Here is a 21,256-nt window from a genome sequence, read left to right as displayed (position 1 = left end):
GGGCGCGTGAACGTGCCTTGAAAATTAGCCACAAACTGGTGGCAGAGGTTGTCCAAGGAGCTAATAGATCCTGGAGGTAAGTTCATGAGCCAAGAACGGGCAGAACCCCTCAAGGCAACATGGAAATAATTTGCCATCACCTTTTCACTACCTCCGGCCGCTTGGACGGCCGTAGTGTATATTTGGAGGAACTCGACGGGGTCGATGGACCCGTCGTACTTCTTCGGCAGCTCAGGGCGGAACTTGGAGGGCCATTTGACCCGTCGGAGTTCACTAGAGAAGGCACGGCAGCCGGTGCCGTACCCCGTGATGCGGGCGACGCCCCTCGGCGGTGAATGTCGGCGAGCCGGGGATTCCTAGCAATCGTGGGCCGGAAAAGAGGAAGCCTGGTCCTCAGCCTCGGCCTCCTACCGGGTCTCCCACTGGCGCTCGAGGGTGACATGTGCATCTTCATGGCCCCTCCGCTCGTTGAGACGCAAGCGGAGGTCCTGGGCTTTGGATGCGGCCAGGGGGGTGGCGCTCTGCCTGGAGGCCCCCCGGCCGGTGCGAACGTTGCCCGTTGATGGGCCGGTCCGGGTGGCGCCACGCTGGGAGGTGGCGCGAGAACTCCCAGCCAACACCTGGCGGCGAGCAGTACCGACCAGGGCAGCGACTTCTTGGATCCAGCGACCCTCCGGGTGTTCGGCGTCGCCTAGACAGGCGGATGCCTGAGGAGAGCGTGCGCCGCAAGCAGCGCGCTCCTCGGGCCGGCCTCGCTGAAAGCAAGTCTACGCCGAAGCGGCACCCGGCGCTGTCCAGAGGCGGACCTGGCGGCTGGAGTTTCGACCACCTGATGGGGGTCGAAAGGTGCACCGATGGCGGCGATGGCGGCCCTGCTGGGCCCAGCGCCTTGGTCCCCTTGGGAGGGGAAAGCCGCACGTGCAGATTGCGGCTGCTGCTGGGACGCAGCAGCGGCTAGGGCCTCATGTGGGAGGGGCTGCATTTCCTCACTGGAAGTGGAGTCGGAACGCTGGAGGCGGTGTCCACCGGCCATTTTTTCCTGTGGAAGAAAACAAACAAACAGATTCAGGGATGTTCCCCCCTACCTGGCGCGCCAGCTGTCGGAGGATTAACTCCTGTCGCAGGGATCCCGAGAGACCCCTTTTTAGAGATTCGGCCGGGGGGGTGATCCTGAATAAGTTCGTTGGAGAAATAAATGGAAGTGAAAGTAAATGCAACGGCCGGTGGTGGGGGATGATCGACCTAGTGCAAAGGGAAGTAAATGCACCGGAGTTTAGAGAGGTTCGGGCCGCGCAGGGGCGTAATACCCTACTCCTGTGTGGATGTAATAACTGTCCTGAGAAAGTCCCTCAAGGATGTTGCTGGTTACAAGAATATTGTGTCTAACTAAGAGCTTGAGGCTCCTTGTTCTTGGGCAGGGACTATAGTTTGATTCTTGGTGCTTCTGTGCTCAATGCTTGCGATCTCTTGGACGTCTCAGATGTATCTTTGGTCGGACTCTCTTTCGGTCTATCCTTTGTTGATTGCCGGGTGGTTCCTCTTTTCTTGCCTGTTCTCTTCTGTGTGCCGACTCTTTTATGCATTCGCCGGCTGCGACATGCCCCGAACGGGAAGGAGGGGGCACAAGTTCCAAGACGCCATGACTGGGAAAGGCGTCATCATTTTCTCTGGGCGAAGTGACCGGGGAGGTGGAAAATGCGGCGCACGCCCAGTCACTTGTCACCATAAACACCCTGGCAATGGGCGCCGTTGAGAGGGCCCACCGGGCAGCCACAGAGCTACCCGGCGTGCCCGCCCTGTCTTGTTCCTCTGCCATGGCAGGGCGGCAGATGGAATGCCTTGATCCTGGTGATGTTATCCTGAGACACACCGGATGACACGGGATGGGACCCGTGCAATTAATAGCCCCACGCCTCTCTGCCAAAACGTGGCAGGGACTGACACTGCAGCGGGAGCAGTTGGGAATGTCAGGCCGCGCACGCTCATTAAACGCGACCTCAGGCCTCTGACTGATTGACACCTCATCGGCGGGCCCCTCGGGGGCCTTTCCGGGTCGTTGGGGCACCGAGCGCTCGGGGATACTGTTCACCTCCCCGAGCACTCTCTCCCGAGAATGCTTATCCTTGTCCTCGGGGCACCGGTGCTCGGGGGTACTGTTTACCTCCCCGAGCACTCTTGTACGAACCTTCGGGGAACCGAGAGCCCGGGGGTCGCCACGCGCAACCCCGAGCACTCTCTCCCAACCACTTTCACACTGACCCTCGGGGAACCGTGCGCTCGGGGACTGCTGCGCGCATCCCCCGAGCACTCTCTCCCGGAACTTAGCTCTTCTGATCGTCGGGGGACTAGGGTGCTCGGTGCTGACCGGGCACCTCCCCGAGCACTTTCTTCCCGGTACTTAGACTCTGCGGGTCATCGGGGAACTGGGGTGCTCGGGGACCAAGGACTGTGGCCCCGAGCACCTTCTCCTGGAACTTAAACTTTCCTCACCTCGCAGGAGGAACCTCGCGGGATGGTGACACGTGGCGGACGGCTGGCCTGGCCTTGGGACTCAGGGACCCCGGTTCCTGATACACTGACAAGGCCCGAACCTATATAAAACACCCCGTGTTCCTGCAATTCATCTACTCAAAGCATCCCCTATTTCTTCAACAAGTTTATTAGATCGGCGGTTCACAAATCGTTGATAGCTGGCACCGTCTCTGGGGATCATGAAAATAGGCGTTGAAAATTCTACATGGAACATGTCGTCGACTACGCCTACGTCGAGGACCAGTTTTTCGGATGAGGGATTCTATGACAACTCCACCCCTCCCACTAACGAACTAGCGATCGATTGGGTGAACTTCAATGAAGGACTTTCCGACGACGATTCTAGTGATGAGGTAAGTCGCTTTATCGATCAATGTGCCAAGGATTATGGCATCGAGTTTGAACCACTCAGCTACCAAGACAGCCATGAATTCCATATTCACCATAAGCTGGGATCTTCCCCTGCAATTTCTGGCAACATGGATTATCGAGACACCTATCCGAAGCAATCCGATGAAAAATCCATGATGGGTCTGTCATCAAGCCGGTTACGCGAGCCTTCCACGGCATAGTACCCTGATCTTCGACCACTCCCATCGGCCAGATATCGCTCCCCATTACCTTCAGGAAGCATGACAATTTCTGGACAATAAATATTATGTTCAATGTGGTTGACTTCAAGACGGCATACAACGCCATCTTGGGAAGAACTACTCTCGCCAAATTCATGACAGTCACGCATTACGCAGATCAATGCGTAAAAATCCAGGGACCCGAAGGGGTCATCACTATTCAAGGTTGCCCCATGGTCAATCTCCGTTGCGACAAGTGTTGTCTCGACATGGCATCTCAACACCAACCAAGCAAGGAACCTAAGATCTCAAGGATCAAGGTGAACAAGAAGCCTCAGTTGTAACCGCGACTATAGCGCCTCGAGACACAAATCCAGAAACCCGGGGGCTGGGTTCCATGACTAATTCAGAACCCATGTAACAACGTCTACGCTACCCTCGAAGTAATAAGGGTCACTGCTTATCGGCTTAATGTAGTCTGTGCCATTTAGGTTTCAGAATTTAGGTCTACAATAGATCATGGGTCATCAATAAGCTCTGTAAGTCCCAAGCGTAAGTACTAAGAGTACCTTCATAATAATAAAGATCATATTGCCTGGGAGGTCGATCGAATTCGTTTCTCCCTTTACTTGTCTATTACAACGGGATAAGTCGCTTCCTAGGTCCTCATCCCAAACGCGTACCCGGGGTAGCGGAAAGTTTTTTCTCAATGCAAGAGCAATATGAGTTCTTCTTTCTTATATTAGCTTTCTTGTTTAAATTACCTACCCAGAAAAGACCTTTTCGGGCAGACAGTCGGGGGCTTAACAACTACTTGGTACTGGAAACCGAAAACAACATATTGTGTACCTTCTGAAAGCAGATTCGAACAAGAAGGGAATGATCGTTACGTTGCGAACTCGTGTTGCGAAAAGGCTCCTTATCATGTTCCACAAGTGACTGGGGGATACGACGCCTACCAGTCAAGCAAACCTAAGATTGGTCATAATAAGTGCTCTGACTAGTGATTAACGCATCCCGAACTAATCGAAGGAAGAAGTCAGTAAGGAGATCACGATATGCTATCGAATGCATCCAACACAAAGTATTCCCATCAAATGTGAAAAGTGTTTAAATTCCTACAAGTCTAACAAATCTACCAAGTTATTTATTACAGACTGCAGGGAAAAGTTTTAAGGCAGAGAACCAACTCCAAAAGTTTTATGATAAAAAACATGCGTAACATGCTTATCAAGAACGAATGGTTCTTCTTTATATCCAACATGTCGTAGGTCAACGGTAGTGATCCCATACTTATCCACCTTCACGCCCTTTTTGCCCCGAATCAAATAGTATCAAAATAGGGGTATCTTAATACCTACATATTCAAGCTCCCATATTTTCTCTATATGTCCATAGTAAGTTCTCTTATGCATAGTGTTGTCATAAACATCTATGCGCACACCACTATTTTGGCTTGTACTTTTCTCATCATTGGTGGTCATGTAAAATGTGTAGCCATCAATGTCGTATCCTTGCCATGTCACAATTGTAAAGATCGGCCATTTTGCCAATGTCTTAAGTGTCTCACCTGTGCATGAACTCGCTTGGATTCGATATCGGAACCATGTGTTGAACCTTTTGTTATGTTGTATGATTATCCAAACATCGTTATGTTCCACATTTTCTTGAATAAACAATGCCTTGTGATCCTCGATATATTTTGACACTTCATCCATTTACTGCAAAACGAGGAAGTGAACCTGAGCATAAACCTTTTGTTCATGAGTTATTGCCTTTTTTTCGATGGTACATTTACCTGCCAACCAGCCCTCGTGCCGAGATATGGGCACACAGATAACCCCTGATGAATCAATGAAGTCGACACACCACTCAACATCCTCCTCAGATGTATACCCTTCAATTATGCAGCCCTCTGGTTGAGATCGGTTTCTTACATATGATTTCAGAATCCCTATTTATCTCTCATATGGATACATCTGATGTAGAAATACTGGACTGATGTACTTTATCTCCTTGACAAGATGGACAATGACATGGACCATAATATCAAAGAATGATGACTGGAAATACATCTCAAGCTGACATAAGGTTTGTACCATGTTTCTTTCTAGGGCATCTAGTATTGTGGGATCGATGACCTTCTGAGCAAATGCATTAAAGAAAAAACCCAGGCTCATTATTAAAGAAAAAACACAGGCTCATAATCGGCTCTCCGACATTGACTAGCAAATTGTTCCTAATTGTAATAGGAAGCATCTGTGTCAACATCATGTGGCAATCATTTGACTTCATGCCAATAAATTTAAAATCTTTTATAGAATAAGTTTCTTGATATTAGTAGAGTAACCAGAAGGAACTTTCACACTGTGCAAGAACTCAAAAATTTCTTGTTTCTGCTCCTTCGAAAGTGCCAATATCCCACAGCTAGGGGGGGATGTGCACTCTACCTTTATCATCTTTTTGGGGGATCGGGCCATATGTTTAAATTGACGAGGTCATTTTGTGCCTTCAGACCATCCTTTTTTTTCTCAGGAATATTGCACAAGGTACCAATGAGACTCTCACAGACATTCTTTTAGATATGCATGGTATCAAGACAGTGCCGAACTTCTAAGTGCGGAAAGTAAGGTAGCTCCCAAAATATCAATTTTTTGCATGATCTTTTCATCACTACTAGAGTGCTTTCTCTTTCCAAAAATGGCATTGATATTTTACACCTGATCATATACCTCCTACCCGCTAAAATGTTTAAGATCTAATACATTCCATCTAGTGCCATCAAATTCTTTCTTCGTATTCCTATATGGATGAGACTTGGGCAAAAAAAGTCAATGTCGTATATACATTATTTTTCTTGAGTTGTTTAGCCACATACTCTCGATAGCATCTAAGCATTGGGGGTAGGCTTTGCTTCCTTTTATAGTTTGCCCTGACAAATTACCAAGGGCCGGTAAATCATTGAATGTGCAAAACAACATGGCATGTAGATTGAACTACTCTCGCTTGTACTCATCCCATACCTTGACACCTTTTGACCATAGTATTTTAAGGTCATCAACCAACAGTCTGAGATACACATCAATGTTGTTGCCAGGTTGCTTAGGACTTTGGATTAAAACTGACATCAGAAGTTACTTTCTCTTTTGACATAGCCAAGGAGGAAGATTGTATATGCACAGAACTACTTGCCAGGTGCTATGTCTACTGCTCATGTTACTAAACGGATCCATTCCATCCGTGCTCAAAGAAAGCCTAATGTTCCTCAGTTCTATCGCAAACTCTCTAAATGTTATATCGATGTTTTGACACTATGCACAATCAAAGGGGTGCCGTATGTTTGAATCATTCGTACGACCCTCTTTGTGCCAATGAAGCAATTTGGCCTCTTTTTTTTTTGGCAAACAAATGCTTCAAACGAGGTATTACAAGAAGACACCACATCACCTTTGCAGGAGGTCCTTTCTTCCTATGGCGATCACCCCCATCATTCTGACGCTCGTATCGAGGGGTTCCACAAACAGAGTACTCATGCAAGTCTGCATACTCTTCATGGTAAATAATACAATCTTGCTTGCAGTAATGAATTCTTTCCACTTCCATTCCCAAAGGACAAATTATCTTCTTTGCTTCATAGGTGGATATGGTTAGCAGATTCCTGTTGGGAAGCAATGTTGCTAACAGATGTAACAATGTAGTGAAACTCTTATCAAAGCAGCCAATGCTTGGCTTCAATTTCAAAGTAGGAGTACCACTTATAACACTGTATATTGCTCCTTATAGCCTGGATATAATGGTACCTTCGAGCGTCACACAAATTCTTGAATTTGAGCAAACTCTCTATCATTGTGCTCATCATTCCCCTCGGCAACGCAGACCATCTGCTCTAAATTATCAAGAATAGCAACATATCCACCTCGGCAGCACGCATGAATCTATATACGCCATTAAGAAATATATCACAAGTATAATTCTCTAGGTACATCCAACTTCGGTCGGCCATTTGTGATTTCAAAAGTATAACAATTATTGAATAATGAATCTATTATGGCTCACATAGCAACATTCAGTAATTTTTTTAACAATTTTGTTGCTCAAACCTACTCAAACCAATTAAGAGGGGACTTCAGTGTATTTTTTCCTACCCTACTCAAACCTATTAAGAGGAGACCCCAATATATTTTTTCCCTACCATACTCAAACCTAATCTACCAATTTGGAGCTAAAGAAGGTACAAAGAGATAAATACTAACCTCTTGGGATCCCAAGAACCAACTCAAACTTAAAATCAATGGCACATTTCTTAGACTCCAAAGAAATCATACCACAAGGCAAAGGAAACTCGTGCCCTCTCTGTTTGTAAACTCTCATGCTGCTTTGTCTGAAAATCCGCGTGTTACCATCTTAGAGCAACAATTGAGACCCACACAGGGTTATTAGAATGAACTGTCTATATGTTCTCCTTCCTATAGATGGTCTTTAACTATAGATAGTTTCTTGTAGTAATATGACTATGTCTATCATCCAGACACATCCATTTTTTAAGAGAAACCATTTGTGATAATAGTCAGTGATGAGTCCTAGGAAACCATTTGTGTCAGTTCATCTGCTTTCACAATTTCTGTGGTAGTGCGATACGGTAGGTATCACAACCGTTATGGGGTAAATAAGTCATGTGCCAATATTCTAGATAGTTTACCATATTCTACATGAAACCAATCCTCAGATAAGGAAGGAATCTTCCAAATATTCAGAAATAATACAATTCAAAAAATATTACACCTGGAGATTCTACGTATGATATGTCTCCCTATCCAACTATATAAGACGGGGTTAGAGGATCTAAGGGGGGGAGATTGGAAGGAAGAAGCCAGATAAACAATACAGAGCAAGTTTAGTCGGATAGGAGCAAAAATAACCCATTGAGATTCACAACGGAGTCGTACCACTATTAGATTCATTCGACAAGAGTTTCAGGATTCAAAACAGGAGAGAACTCGCCAAGATCATTATGATGATCTATATGTACACTTGTTGTAATTGTCTTTTTATGAGATTAATCAAGGATAAATAGGATGTAGGGCTATTATCCTGATGTGCATTTGCCGGATCTTCCGAAGGTAATATGATAAGTCGATTGGTGTAGTTTCAACATTGATGATCCAAAGGCTCCGACCAGAATAGATCGAGAACCCTCACAACAACTACACCACTACTCCGTGGTTATCAACCGTGCCAAGACGTGGTTGACCTCGCCAAGAAGGTTTTTCCTGCAAGCGAATTGAGAACACAAGCAAGAACAGGTAGATGCAATCTGAATATTATTGATTACCAATGAAGTACTCGAGTTGGGGTTCCACAAACCGATATACGACGAAACTGTCTTAAAACAGAATAATCTAAGCAAAACCTGAGCCTAAACTACGATGGATGCTGTGTATATATAGATGGTCGTGAGGAGGTCGACCCAGGGTTGTGCAACCATGGAAAGAGACATGCTCAACCTAAACTCTGACCCTAACACATTTACAAGATCTAACAAGGCCTAAAATAGTGATGCAACACCTTATTTTAATGACTCAAATTAATATATAAGGAATCTAAGGGTCAGACTAGATCCATTGAAAAAATCTCGTCAATAGCTTTCCAACGAGTCCAAGAACGCCTCAATTGGACTCCGTATGCGAGAGTTATGCCCATTTTATTGACATGCTGTCCTGGAACTCGACCACGACCACGACTAGAGTTTAGCTTCGAGTCCGAGTAGACTTGTCCTTTGAGGGATGACATCCAGATAAGGTTGTGGAAGGTTGTGATGCTTCTCCTATATTCCTAAGCAATAAAACATCACAAAGATTCAGTAGCAATCCATCCAAGAAGGTATGAACAGCAAGGAACAAGTTTACCTGGTGATCTAATTATCGTACACGTGCTCTTGTAATTGGACCTTGTATGATTTAAGGATTATTGACAATATTGATCATATCCGAAGGAGCTATGGGCTCATCATCCTTCCCCTCTTGAATTGGAGTCGTCCTCGACTCAAGCTCTTCTTCTTCTCCCAAGTAGGGCTTCAAATCTAAAATGTTAAATGTGAAACTAACCCCAAAATCTACAGGTAGATTCAATTTGTATGCATTGTCATTGATTTTCTCAATTATATTAAATGGTCCATCAACTCTAGACATCAACTTTGATTTTTTTAGTTTTGGAAACCTATCCTTCCTCAAATACAACCAAACTAAATCACTCGGTTCAAATTTTATTTCCTTTCTACCTTTACTTCCAGCAACCCTATACTTTTCAGTCACGCTCTCTATATTCTTTTTAGTTGTTTCATACAACTTAAAAATAAATTCAGCATGTTTCTTAGCATCTAAATGCACAGAACTACTGAACATGCCCTCAATATTGAAAAGAAAATAAGAATTCTCCACAACATTTTTCTGGTACGTTACAGATATAGTTGTCTCTACTGTTTTAGATGAATACTTGTATATACTTACGAACGTTGAGGTGCAAGCGTACATGCCTTTTACACATTTACTTTTGGTTGCTACTCTTTATTCTACGGTAGCAGACAACTCTTTAGCCGAGAGCATATCACGTGCTTGCTGTTCGTATGGTACATCCTTGTACTTCTTAGGTATAGAAGTTTTAAAAGATTCTCAGAAAAATGAGAAATATCGTAAAAGAGAAATCTTACATGAATATAGATCATCCGTGTTGTTAATTTTTGTACTTTTCAATTTTGTTTCTCTTAACTGCAATATGTCATCTTAAAATTTTGTATGGTGGTAGGGAATGGCTTCCCCTACATCACAAAATTAAATGTTTTGAGAATATCTCATTGTTACTCTCACTTTTGGTTATCAGGTCACCATGGGGAACGAGGGGCCCCTGAACAACAACAATGGCTATGATCTGAGCCATGACCTCAGAAACTATGACACCACTGACCTGCTATGGAACAACCATGAGTATGATATGGATGCTCTGCTCTGAGCTAATGTCAATGCTAGTGCTTATGTTGATGAAGAAGACCAGGACAACCATCCCAAGGAAGAGAAATCCTCCAGGCGTGTAAAACGCCACACCATGGAGCATCTTCAAGCACTCGAAGCGTAATAGATTAAAAAAGATGAATAATGGCATATTTTGGTTTGAAGAATATATATGAGCTTATCTGTCTTCTAATTTTGTGCAGATTGTTCCAACAATGTGCTAACCCGGACGAGGAGACGCGGAAGACACTTGGCACGAAGATTGGATTGGAGGCTTAGCAGGTCAAGTTCTGGTTCCAAAACAGACGCTCTCAAAAGAAGGTAGATCCACAACTTGTTGCCTTCGTATAACATCGGTCGTCCTTTTGAGTTTAATGCATGCGTAGCTCCAGCCACATTGAATATATCCCGAATGCCTGTTACTGCAAGTTTTTGATCATGGTAAAGATTAAAACTAATATATCTCTAATGCCTGTTACTGCCATGCATTGAATATGCCCCAAATGTGTAGTACTCACTGTTTTTGACGAAGTAGAAACAATGGATAACAGATGTAGTGTGTATATGGTTGTGTCCAGGTGACATGGAAGGTGTTAGCAATCACTTTGCGATTTCGTGTGTATTATTAAATGGACACCATATATTTACTATATTTTTTATTTATGGACGAACAACTAGCCCCGCAGCAACACACGGGAAGTTCACCTATTCATTTTATCAACTAATTAATACGTGCAGGTGAAGGCGTGTGGGGAGGAGAACAGGCTGATTCGTTACCAGAATGCTGCCCTGCTCGCTGAGAACGCCAAACTTGAGCATGAAATGTTGGCGCGGTCGTGCTTAACGTGTGTTAGACTGGCGGCGCATGCCGAGCAGTTGTCAGAGAAGCAGAGCTTGCTCATAGAGAATGCAATGCTTAAGGATGTGTACTTGCGCACCAAGGTTGTCCTCAGTAAGCTCTCCCACGGGGCGGTGCTTCCTCTCTCGGTGCCATCCATCCGCGACATGCAGAATGTGCCATGAAGGAGTTCCTAACTCTGGTTGCCAACAATCGACGGTGAGGTGTTCAACCACTGGGAGTACAGCCCCAACGCGTTCCCGAGGCTGCTTGGACTCTGCCCAGACGGGTTCGTCGTGGAGGCCACCAGGGAGGCTGCCATGATCAGGGGAACTACCATGGACCTCATCAGCATCCTCACTGACGCAGTATATACCCCTATCTTCATCTCTATTCCAGCAACGCTCAGTGCTGTCATGTCATTACGTGTAACGTTTGTGCGCATCTCTGTGTTATCTCATAGGCCCGCTGGTCCGAGATGTTCTCTGGCGTGGTGGCAACTGTGAGCTCCCGAGACTTCGGCTACGGTGGCATTGCCCCATCATTTGACGGGCTAATTCAGTTGGTGAGTTCATACATGCACTAGTGCGTCTATGTTCATGTTTATTGGGATCGACCACCCTGACCGATGTGTTTATTGGGTGCAGTCGCCACGCATACCGAACCGATGGCGATGTTTATGAGGGTCAAGTTTATGAGGTTTACCAAGCCGATGGCGAACAGCAGTGGATTGTGGTGGACGTGTCCATTGATGGCATGCTTGGAGAAGAATAGGAAGGCAGCGTCGTGCCACCGGCTAGGCACACGGGCTGCAGGTTGCTCCCATCTGGCTGCCTCATTGAGGACATGGGCAACGACTACTGCAAGGTACTCTACCACACAATTCAAAATACAAACCATTGGATCTGCCCCAGTGATATGTGACACTAGACGTTAGTTGATCACATATTATCACATGAATTTGCTGCACAAAATTCCTGTACTGTATGGGTACGACCCTTCAATTTGTTTGTCCATTCCAGGTTACATGGATTGTACATGCGGAGTACGACGAGACCACCGTGCCACCGTTGTTCAGGCCACTTTTCCACACTGGGCAAGCCCTTGGCGCACGACGCTGGCTCGTACCGCTCCAGAGGCAGTGCGAATACATGGCCGTTCTGCGCTCCTTCCGTTAGTGATCTTTTTGTGCATTCATATTTGCATCGAAACTAAACGGTTTGTTGATCTGTTTGCACTCAAAATTTCACAACCGCAGCCGATGGGAGAAGGGGCATCATGGAGCTGGCCAAGCGGATGACAGCGAGCTTCCACGTAGCCGTCTCCAGGCCGGTCACTCTGGCATCAAGCAACGTCGTTGAGTAGCGTGGCGGCAGTGGCACTGGCTCTGAGAGGTTTGAGGCAACCGTGCGCATGGTGACTTGGTGTGCTGGCAGTGTGCCTAAAGGACAGCTTCCGGGCACGCTACAACGGTGTGGCTACCCAGCACGCTGCCACAGCATGTTTTCGACTACCTCCGCGATTGGCGGCACCATGGCGAGTGGGGTACACACACGCATGGTGCCACACTGAAAGAGTTAGCCTATATCTCCACTGGTGGCTACCTCGAAGGAAATGCCGTCTCTGTCCTCCGCCCCAATGTAAGTCTACACTCTTGGTTTTTCAAATATTTGCCTCTATCATATCCATACACTACAATCAGTATTTCCATTGCGTGCATAGACTTGTTGTAATTTTTTAGGGTTATATGACTCTACATATTTATGGTTCCTTGTGTACGCATTATTAAAAAGAAACACAAATATTTAGCCGTTACTCATCATTAACTAAAAAGTATTGTAGTTTAGAATTTTAGCACTCGATCGCTCAATCACCTAGGTAGCATAAATGTTACGTATTCCATTTCTTTCATCAAACATTAGAACCGTTTGCTTTTCGTGCAGGTTACTGATGGAACAAACAGCAACATATTGATCCTGCAAGATGCAAGCACCGATGTGTCATGCTCGCTGGTGGTGTACAGTCCCATCGAAGAGAATGCAATGCTTGCTGTCATGAACGGTGGCGACCACACCTCTAGCTTCCTCCTTCCATCCGGCTTCGCCGTACTCCCTGTCCCTGACGGACATGGCCTGGCTCACCACAGTCCGAGCACCTCCAGCGCTTTTGCCACTGCAGGGTCTCTTGTCACCGTGGCGTGCCAGACACTGTTGCCAGGCATCACAACTGATAACCTTGCCACTGAGGCCTTTGACGATGCCGGAAAGCAGCTCTGCCATGCGATAGGGAAGATCAGGGCCGCCGTGGAAGCTGACATCATCGTTCCAGCATGATTACGCTGCTTTTTTGAGAGAATAAAATTTGGACACAACCAATAAAATTTGATTACGCTAGGCTCTGCACTGGACTAATTTATGCTGGTTCCTGCATTGACTTGGTTCATGATAGACCAACCTGTGATCGCTTCTCAAAATTTTACAATCATTTTTATTTCCAGTCATGCTTATTGTATTGAACCTCCAGTGTCATGGATTTCTGTTGATTTAATTAATTTGCATGATTTTAGGCTCAGCTTTTTAGGCCAAATGGCAACAGCTATATTTGCTTATCAGGACTACATTCTTTGGAGACTACATCCAATTAGAATTCACGGGTGCAGTAATCCCAGGGGCACACTCAATTTGCTTCCCGCCGAACAAAAACAATTGCGAGAAGCTGCGCCAAGCATAGTTAGCCAAAGCGCGTTTTTGCGCCCGCGTTCGTGTCCCGCTCATGCGCGTTGGCACCGATCATGGAATCAACATGAACGCTCATACATTCAAATGGAAAATTGTGAATCACATAAATCAATTCAAATGGTTAAGGCAAACTTTTGACGAGACAGTAGGTAATATATGAAATGGTCTGTTTGGTTGGTTAATGGGGCAAAATATACATGGCTGAGAAAAAATGTAGCAGATCCGGTTGTGAGAGCTACCTTATAAACTACCACAGAACGGACTTTTCCTGTAGGTTTCAAACCGTCACGAAAATTATTTCCGTCGGCCAACTCTCAGGCTAAATCACTCACGGAACAGACACCACGGGAATAAATATTTCCTGGCAGGCAGCCACAGGACATATATTCCTGACGGAAATTCGTGAGGGTCACCGTCACGAAATATCATGTGTCGTCAGATTTTCAAAGTCGGATTTGTGACGGCCAACCCACATAAAAATTCGACAGGAATATGATTCCAAACCGCCAGGGAAATACATGATTTCCTGTCCCATTGTAAACCCTCAGGAAAAATAGATTAGCCGCACGGAAAAGTTTACTTTCCCTGTCCAGCTGCACCACCAGTAAAACGCTGCTCACCCATAGAAAAATGTGTTTTCAGTGAATATATAAACCGCCAGGAAAAAGCTACTCACCCATAGGAAAATGTGTTTTCAGGTTATACAAGAACCACAGGGATACATGAACAGCCACAATACAATTTGCAAATAAATGTGTATATATCATTCTAGCACACTAATGAACAGATATCATTCGAGAAAATTGTACTGTGAACAGATACAAGCACACTCATTCGAGCAACATCCACAAATATATATATATATATATATATATATATATATATATATATATATATATATATATATATATATATATATATATCATTCCAGCAGATGTACACATCCATGAAATATATTAATCACACAATATCATTCCAGCACCCAAAAGCACAGTAGCCATAGTTTAATTCTACCAAAATATTAAAAGATTTGTCAACTCAGTTAACCTGAATCTAGTCACTAGTTACCAAAAGTACTCATGTGCATCTGTTTCGCCTAAACAAAAAAGAGGCCAAAGCATCAGGTGCTTCATCCAGTTTGATATTCACCATCCATCGTATCCACCATAGTCATCACCATTGTATCCACCATCCATCTCATCGCGACCGTACATGCCATCATAGGCCTCATCACCACAGACATCATCGCTGCCCTCATCGTCAACATAGTCAGAGTCCAAGTAATTGCCTTTGCTGCGCATGTCGTCTAGGTCAGTGGCTGCATGTGATGAACTTGTCCCGTGCAAAAGGTATGATAAAGATGCATCATGCACAACCTCGTGTGAAACTCCATAGGTGTGGTCCTGTCAGGATTTCAGGGTAAGTTCGTGAAAATATGCAGTGGTGGGGTACTGTGAGTGAGAAATACGTTGTGCAAGTTTCCTCAGTTATTTAAAACTTTTTTTAATATCCTCCAATGAAGGTAGGCATCCTAAATATTTCGTTTTGCATATCTGTGCACAAATTTGAGACATTTCTCCAGTGATAAAGTACTCTATTTGGCTGCCTAGGAGCATGAATCACTGACTTGGGAGTTTTTATGGGAAAAGAAAAACTCCGTAAGCAACCATCTGGCCGTCGATTGAATCCCTCAAAATGGAGAGGATGAGGACTATCTTCACTCGTAGATACCCATACCCGCATAAGCACTCAAGACATTTTATGATTGCTGTGTTTGCTGGTTGGCTTTTTTTCTTTTCTTCTGATAACTTGCAAAACCTTACAATGAAGTTGGACAATAATTTTAAATGGTGTTCCATGTATGCTTGTTTGATTGGTTTCTTCTATTTCTTCTCGTCACCTTTTATTAGGAAGACCATCAAACCAAACTATTCAAACTTCAGTCTATGGTAAGCAATCCCTGGTATATGAACTTGTAATCAAAGTAAAATAAGATGTATTGGTTCTCTGAAGCTGTTTCCAAATGCAGGTATATTGCTTGGATATTCTTGGCAGCACTATACATGTGCCTTTTCTAACCTAATATTTTAGCTACCTTTGCTTTATCTATTTTTGCATTTTGTGTCATATTGCAAGTTATAAGTATAGCTTGCTGCGTGTTTTACAGCCACTCTGGCAACATGACTATTCAAAGAGATAAATCTACTGACCGTAGAACTGCTAGCTGGATTGCATTCTCACTTTGGACAAAGCATGATGACAACACACTGATTTCATTGGTCCACTTGGTTCCAGAACATCTCCCATTCTGGCTTAGGAACAAATACACTAATATGAGCAAACAAAGTGAACTCAACAGCCTGAATCCAAGCTAAAAGCTCAAGCATTTCGCAGCAAAGGCACACCAAAACATAGCCCTGGAATCTCTAGGGTATCATCAAATATTCAACATCGAATCAGATGAGTGCTGCAGGCTAAAACCCAACTACACCTAATTGTAGGCTTGCTGCTAATATTCTTGATGTTAGCTAATATTCTAGGTGCTGCAAATTCTATCTCATGCAAGTCCTATACTCCTAAACTTGAATTATTAGGTGAGCAATTTTACCCAATAAACATAAGTACAGCAACTAAAAAGCCTAGCTACAAGACGGTTCTAGATCTGACCTGATGACGACGGGCATCAATATTGGCTAGACGGATTAGCAGATCAGCAGGTGGTTCTTTTCCAAAGTCTGCATAGAACCTCTGCAATTGAACAGTAGGCAAATAACCAAAGTTGTATAGGACTAAAAAGATTGTTGCAAGCAAAGAAACAGATATTACCAGGATCAGCTCACGATTGACACTATTTTCCTCCATGAGGGGCACATTTGTCTGCTTCAGTTGCTCATTCATTCCCTTCAATTGCTCATTTTCTTCGACTAGACTTCCATAAGTTATTTCCCTTCAATTGGATTTCACAGCTGCTAGAATGTCAGCCTTTTCTACAGCACCATTGGCTATTGGTACATGGCCATGAGGCATGCCATGTCCTATGGAGTATAACACTTTCCCATCCAATTCTTGAGAATTCTCATCTGTTTTTGCCTCTGCTTTGTACTCATCCTAAAACAAAATATCAAAATTACAAAAAATGGAACAAACTTATCTAAAAAAATACTAAGCATGAAGAATCTACCAATCGCTTTGTGCTATCTGGCTACAGAATGGAGCACTTTTTTCACTGTTGTCCACATTTTTCATCCCAAAGTTCATTACAGCATATGTGTTTAAAGTGCCAGCCTTCTCACGGCCAAATTTATGTTCCTATAAGACCATCAAACAATAAAGAAATTATAATGGACAAGACAGCCATATATTTTTAGAGGAGAGAACAAACTCATCATATAAAATGTTAGAGCCCTAGCAAGTTGGCTAATAACAGAGCATTCAAATTGGGTTTTGATCTATGCATGATTGTTTGATCACTGATGCCATATAGCGGTTTTCCTAGTTTCATTTCTCAAATGGTTAAAAGTATAGTATTTGCTATTAAAAGTTGTACTTTTGTCTATCTTTGGACAGACAACATGACTCATGGATCAGAAGTTTTACTTTAGTGCACCATGTTACTTGAGATTCTTAGAAAACAAAAACATTGTTACTTGCGGTTTAAATTTTTAGTTAGAGGCTAAGACACCATTATTTTTTAGTACTATGTTATGATACTTAAGCGACATATTAGAAGTAAGGCCTCTATTTCGTGAGGTATCTAAATTGCTTTCAGATCAAAACATGCAATGCTTGAGGAAATAATGCAATATGATGAGCATTACTTTGGTTCTAGTCTAGACAGTGTAATGACGACCCTAAAAGATAAAGTTATATCATTAACAACCCATCTGGACTTGAGGTTTGTTCATTATTTATTTTCTATTTCTTAATATAACTTATTTTTTTAATTGCAAGAAATATTTTGGTTTTCTACAGAAAAGTCCTTCACAGACAGTGAGCATACGAGCGATTGAGCATGACAAGTACAAAGTGATTGACAAGTTAAATAACTGATTACTTGAGGAAACTGAGGAAAGTAAGGCCTTTTTTCAGGAACAATATCTTCAGTAAAAGCTACATATATATTCACCGATAAGGAAAGCACAAGGATTTCATACCAGCAATTGTTGTGTCTCCCCCCATTGCCTTGAACCTCCTCTGTTCTGAGCAACATCTTCAGATTTCAATATTGATGCTTGGGCTTTCATTCTCTTTTCCTTGTACTCATCAGTGGTCCAATAGTGGGAGAGTTTGGCCCAAACTTCCTTACTCCACCAATCCAGCATACAGGTTAAGTATTGTCAAGCATTCACATCATAGCATCCATAGCTGGTTACTATTCTGCGAAAACCATAAGATATTTCACGCAAGGCATTATCAACACTACACAACTTCATGCACTGCAAGTTCAAAATAGTATGATATGTTAGTTATTGCACTATTCAGATGGCTACATTACTTTAATGTGAAAATTTTCAGCAACATACTTGTTCTTTGAACCAATCGAAAAAATTAGGTTCGTATTTCCCACGGCTATTCTTCCACCCATGCAACCATAAGTCCCGAAGCTGCTTAGGTTTTGCTTTAATTCGGCTCTTCCATTGTTCCTTCTCAAATTTTCTAAGGGAACAAAGTAAGTTAGCATGCTGCCAACAAATTATATGGAAAATAAATTAGAGTTGGTAGATTCAATGTGTGCATACTTGAAGAATTCATCCATCTCCAGCATGGTTATCAAAATATATAGAAAAGCAACCTCATACTCTTCCGTTGAGAGCTCACGAACACCTCGAGGGCTAATGCACCGACCAGGGCATTGAAAGATTTCAAGGTTGCATGAACTTTGGAAGGTAGAAGCATCATCATCATATCAAGGAATCATATTTCTAATTGACCGAGTTGGGGCTTAAAAAAGAGAGAAAGTTAATTTGTGGCCTCCTCAACTAATTTAGCCTCAACAATGCAACCCTCAACACGAGCTTTATTTCGTACTTTCTTTCTAAGCTTTTGGATTCCTTGCATGAACCAAACAAAGAATGAAGAGAAGAATAGTATACAATAAAACATAGTATATTGTTTCTATTTTTACCTCTCATATGGATAGTTCCAGCAGGATCGGACAGGGCCTCTAAGTCAAGCCTCACGAGGAAGATGAATGATTAGATGTTGCATAGGCTTGAAGAACCCAGGAGGAAATATCTTCTCCATTTTGCAGAGGAGAACAACAATCTGTTGTTCTAGCGAGCATATGGTATCCTTGCTTCACTCTTTGGCACACAACTACCGGTAGAAGATGCTAAGCTTAGCCAAATAGACCCTATGTTTTCCGGAAGAAAGCCACAGAATGCAATGGGAAGTAAGCGTTCCATAAAGATGTGGTAATCATGGCTCTTTAGGCCAAAGATCTTTTTTTTCAACAAGTTAACCCCCCTCCTAATATTGGCTGCATAGCCATCAGGAAACTTGAGTTCTTGAAGCTATTTAAGAATTTTTGGCTTGTCATTCTTATCAATGACAAATGGGGCCGTGGCTTGTCCCACTTGCCATTTTCCTTCAGCTTCAAATGCAGTGATGGACGATTGTATATCTCGGCTAGATCTTGCCTTGCCTTCGCATTGCCTTAGTCTTATCAGGTATGTCAAAGCATGTGTTTCATATAGCTTCAGCCACAATTTTCTCATTATGCATCACATCAATGTTGTGTGGCAACAACAATTTATGAAAGTATGGAAGCTGCCAAAAACAGCTAACATGGGTCCAATTGTGCACTTTACTAAAGTTTCTTGTGTTACCTACGAGTGTATTCATTTGTGCAAATATTTCCTCCCATGATAAATGCCTTGGAGCCTCATCAAGCACCATTGTGTTCTTACGGAACGCATTAGCTTGAAATCTGAATTCATGGCCTCTAGGTAAGAAGCGTCTATGGCAATCAAATCAGCAAGCCTTGTGACCATAACGAAGTGTGAATGCTATTCTATCACACAAGCATACTGGGCACGCAAACTTACCATGAGTGCTCTGTCCAGCAAAGTTACCATAAGCAGGGAAATCATGAATTGACCACAGATAGGTGGCTCGCAGTGTAAAGTTTTGCTTTAGTGAAGCATCCCATATTTCTAACCCCTCCCACAACCTCATAATTCATCAACTAAAGGTTGCATTAGAATGTTTAGTTTCTTTCCAAGATGTTCAGGATCCAGAACCACAAAGGTAAGGAATATGTACTCTGACTTCATAATCATGCTTGGTGGAAAATTCAATGGAGTAACAAACACTAGCCATCAAGAGTATGGAGCTGCACTCAAAATGAAGGGCGTGAAACCATCTGTTGCAAAACCAAGCCGCACATTTCTACAATCACTAGTGAAGTCTGGAAATTCTTCATCAAATTGTTGTCACGCTTCTCCGTCACATGGGTGCACCATCTTACCAAATGTGGACCACTTGTGAGACCGCATTAGCTTTAACATCTCCGCATGTGCATATAACCTTTGTAGCCTATCTGTGATGGGAAGGTACCGCAACACTTTACGTGAGACTTTATTATGACCTTCCTCATAACGAGAGGTATCACAAATATGACACTTGTCTTTATTTTCATTATCTTTATAGTAAAGCATGCAATTATTATAACAGACATTAATTTTGATATACGGCATACCAAGGCCCTCTAAGAGTTTCTTTGACTGGTAGAAGTCCTTAGGCAACTTAGATTCCGGAGGAAAAGTTCATGGATTAAATTCAAGTTCGCTTCAAAGTGTGCAATTGACATGTTGTATCGTGATTTCAAAGCGAACAAGCGTGCTATAGCAGATATAGATGAGTGTGTTGTGTTCTCATGGACCGATTGATCAGCACTAGCAACCATCCTATAAAAGGCTCGAGCAGACTCTGTTGGCTCCTCATCGAGTGGTGGTGAATGGTTGCCGCCAAGTTCAACCAACATATCGTCCATGCAGTCAGTTTCTCCAAATCCCTCATCATGTCCACCTTCAAAATGACTATCAACAAGTCTCTCACCTTGTGTTGTTCATGTTGCATAGTCATCCTTAAACCCAAATTTACACAAGTGCATCTCTATCGTAAACCTTTTATGCATAACAAAGTTCCGGCACATACTGCATGGACACTTAATGGTTTCACCTACAACTAGATTAGGTATAGAGAACACAAGATCTAAGAATCGGTTGGTGTTTTCAATCCAATCATTAGACGGAGCCTGTCCACGAGACCAACCAGCATACATCCACTCACGGTCTGCCATTACTTTATTCTATTTTTTAAAAAAAAAGATGAGCAATGTCATTCACTATTGTTGTCTGATTGCTCAAATAATTATAGCTAATGGCATCGCGTATGAAAAAAAACTCATATGAACAAACATTAACTTATCAAAAAATTGCTATTTAACACAGGTACTGAACAAGTATATGTTCTATACATATGAACAACCGTATAAAAAAATCATATGAACAAGCATCAACTTGTGAAAAAAATTGCTACTCTAATACAAGTATTGAACAAGTATGTGTT

General features: G+C 43.2%; 1 pseudogene; it reads left to right on the top strand.

Moving 5' to 3' along the window:
- Positions 1 to 9,326: 9,326 nt before the first annotated feature.
- On the top strand, positions 9,327 to 13,279 carry LOC133923729 (homeobox-leucine zipper protein ROC6-like; annotated as a pseudogene).
- The last annotated feature ends 7,977 nt before the right edge of the window (positions 13,280 to 21,256 follow it).

This window comes from Phragmites australis, chromosome 7, assembly GCF_958298935.1.
Source record: "Phragmites australis chromosome 7, lpPhrAust1.1, whole genome shotgun sequence".
Lineage (NCBI taxonomy): Eukaryota > Viridiplantae > Streptophyta > Magnoliopsida > Poales > Poaceae > Phragmites > Phragmites australis.
This window is presented reverse-complemented; position numbering and strand designations above follow the sequence as displayed.